This window comes from Panicum virgatum, chromosome 4K (genome assembly GCF_016808335.1).
Source record: "Panicum virgatum strain AP13 chromosome 4K, P.virgatum_v5, whole genome shotgun sequence".
NCBI classification, from domain to species: Eukaryota; Viridiplantae; Streptophyta; class Magnoliopsida; order Poales; family Poaceae; genus Panicum; species Panicum virgatum.
Genome location: NC_053139.1, coordinates 7,830,276 through 7,833,718, shown reverse-complemented (window position 1 = coordinate 7,833,718; position 3,443 = coordinate 7,830,276). Strand labels below are relative to the sequence as shown.

Here is a 3,443-nt window from a genome sequence, read left to right as displayed (position 1 = left end):
TATAGTACCCTCCTGTCTGCTTCGCTTACCTTGCAATGTTTCAGTTTCGGTTTCCCAAGGGAGAGAGAGAGTGTGTCCGTTGGGGCTACAGTGCAGAGCTCCGGCGCCATGTCTCAGCTCATGGCCTCCTGTCTTTGCTCACTTGAGAGTTGGCTTCGCTCAACCTAGAGGTGACTTGGGTTTTCACTTATCAGGATTCAAGGTCTCGGTGGCGAATGAGAGCAAGTTGCCGCAGTTGTTTCGGTGATCATGGCAGCTGACTGAGGGCCCTGCACCGAGCATGCAGCTTGCTGTTACTCATCGGCATCTTGTTGGGTGCTTCCATTCCTGATAGTTCGCAATGGAGGCTGTGCAGTGCTTCGCCCAAGACACCCAAGGTACTTCATTCAGAAAAACAGATTTCAAGTTTAAGAGATTCCAGAGAGGTTCTGTTCAAGTGCGAGCATCAGAGGGGTTTCAGGGTGGAAGATGGTTTAGACAGCCTTCTATAGAATCTACTGAAGGGGGGATATACCTCATCACATATACTAGGCAGCCAAAAATTGGTTTTTCTGGAGTGAGAAGAAATCAAGAAAACAAACTTTGATGCTAATGGTACTGATATATATCTCTTGAATAAAAGCATTCGTAGTAGTAGAGAGAGTATGTTTGTGCATATATGTGAGCACCCGTGCTGGAGATGTGTTTCGCGGGAGAGGAAAGAAAGACTAAGCTTCCCTTGTCGCCCAGTAAATTAAGACCGTTTCTAGTGGTAAAAGAAAAGGCGCCAAAGTTCATGAGCAAAAACATGAGAGGTCTCAGGTACATGCAAATGGTACTGATATATTCTTCAGCTATCTTTCACTTCCTTCTGATTGCTGCTTCTATGCATTTGCTAATTTTTCACTTTTGCTTCCTTAATAGTCGATCAGTTTAGCACCACACTCTCGAGCAGAAGTTGGGCTGATAACAGAATACCGTAGTTCCCTAGTTTATATCGACACCATTCCTAATATCAGCATAGTCACAGGGTTGGCGGGCTCGCCCGTCCGGGCTCGAGCCCGGACGTGTGAAAAAAATCTCCCTCGCCGGCAGTGCCGGAGTTCGGGGTTTTTTTTCTCGCGACCTGAAGGCGGTGTCACTTGCTCTTAATGAAATATGGCGGGACCGTCATATTCTCCGGTCACGTTTTTTTATATGTCCCAATTCTCTGCAAATAACTTGTGTTGCATGTCCAGGATTTCATCTTTTTAATAACATGCTGCTCTCATTTCATTATTTCAAATTTTTCTTCTTATGGGCTAGTACAGTTTGGCATTGGCTGGGATTTTCGCAGTTATGGTCTGAATGTGTGTTAGTCATAACGTGTCACGACACCACACTGATATAATCATAGTCCTTCGGTTTGAATCGGAACATCAAGCAAAAGTTTCATCAACTGTGCCACCACACAATTTCGCCACAATTTGACATCCAATCTGAGCCCAACTTTAAATCAAGCAGGATTCTGTTATGGCATGCGAACTAGGGCGATAACGAGCCGGCTCGACTCGATCTGGGTCGTTAAGATAAAGAAAAAAAACCAAAAAACAAAACTTCTACTAGTTTTTGAAAGGAAAACTACTACTACTAGTAGTAGGGGGGGAAAAGAAGAATCACATGGCAAGTCCCCTCCAAGATCCAAGTTCCAGCTGCACGTAGAGAGGAAACCGGGGCTTTTCTTCAGAGCCAAAAAATCACCCCCCCCCCCTCTAAAATCCACTTGGGAACCATTGCAGTTCACAGCATAACGATTTTCAGGCAGAAAACACAATTAATAATATTGGAATTTTCATCAAAACTCTGCAGGATCTTAGCCAGTACAGATCCTACAATAATCCAATGAAATCCAATCCATATATATTTACAAGGCGTAAAGAAACACAGCCAAAAAACTTGACTGCTCCTAGGACGAAGCTGAAAATGGCACCTGAAGTACTTGAAACTGCCCATTATGCAACCAAAGCAACTGACAGCTCCTCCCAGGACGAGGCTGAAGAGCAGCAAACCTGACCAGTCCAACTAACCATACTAAAAATGCAGGAGAGTGATACGTATCCTTGGTACTGTCTACTGTGGTGGGTCTCTGTACTGTGGTGGGTCTCCAGATTCTCCATCTCCTCTGGGAGCAAGCAAATAGGCATCTGGAAACATGCAAATAGGCAAGAGCGTCAGGTCTCCAATTGCAGAGTTAGGCCAGGAGCAAATCCGTACCGAAATGGGAATTTGCTGCATTCAGAGACAAAACCGATAATCAGTGCAGCTGGATCAAGATTAACAGCAGAAACGGTGGTGTTAAATTGCAGTGTTTTTGTCAAGGGGTAAGTACAGGGATCCCAAGATCAGGAACAACCACCGTTTTTTTTTTCAAAAAAAAAAAAGATCAGACTTGAGAAGCGCGCAGTGAACTGAAAACAGGCAAGAAGACGCCAAGGTTCGTGAGGGAATCTGTTCTGGTTCTTACTTCATCTGGACTCAGTCTGGAGACTGGAGCCGACCCGCCGTCAGCCTACGCAACGAGGCGCAGCACGGCTCCGAGGCTAAGGACCGCCGCGGCTGCGGCGAGCGTCGCCGCAGCGAGGCGGCCCGTGGCGAAGCCGTGCTCCGCTCCACCGGGGCCGGCCGCGTGGGGGTGGGCACCGAGCGCGCGGACGTGCGCCAGCAGGAGCGCCGAAGCGAGCGTGAAGGTTGCCACGATGGCCAGGAGGAAGGCTCCAGCGGCGGCGGCGGTGGCGGCAGCCCCGTGACCGGCGGGGGCCTGGCTGCGAGTCCGAGAGGCGAGGAAGGCCTCGTGGGAATCGAGGCCGCCGAACGCGGCCCAGAAGGCGGCGACGATGACAAGCGCGATGCAGCGCGCCATGGAATGGAACTAGCTTTGGTTCGATGGGGAGCGAGTGGCGAACGGGGATTCTGACGGTGCCGCCGTTTAATAGGGGCGAGTGGCGATGGATTCAGAGGATCCGCATGCCCGCGGCCGGTTGCACGTACTTACTACTTACTCCCTGTTCGCTTTTTTTTCCCGGCTTATTTCGGCTTGTTTTGGCTTGTTTCCTCTCACATGGTACTATTAAATCAGCCGAAATCAGCCGGCTTTTCCACCAGCCGAACAGCCCCTTAGCGTGGTGACGGAGTATGGCTCTACTAATTTCATCACAATTCAACTTAACTTTTATATAATTTTAATTAAAAATTAAATAAGATTAGAGTGTGATCTTTTTAAATCCGGTTCTTAGATTATCTAGACTAAATTTTAAGCAAGTACATTGATCTAATCTAATAGGCGGTCTCATGCATTACCATGTCATATTGAGACGATATAACTTACAATACATACAGTGGTTTGTTTTATAAGCTGTCTCATAATAAATACTAATTCCATAATTTGTGAATAGAAAAAAATATTGTAAGTTACATAACAACAACGA

General features: G+C 47.2%; 1 long non-coding RNA gene across 1 annotated transcript; it reads right to left on the bottom strand.

Moving 5' to 3' along the window:
• Positions 1–1,757: 1,757 nt before the first annotated feature.
• LOC120702929 lies at positions 1,758–2,963 on the bottom strand. Its single transcript, XR_005686582.1, has 2 exons — positions 2,483–2,963; positions 1,758–2,162 (listed from the first exon to the last, which is right to left on the bottom strand). It is a non-coding gene; the product is annotated as an uncharacterized LOC120702929 (long non-coding RNA).
• Between the last annotated feature and the right edge of the window lie 480 nt (positions 2,964–3,443).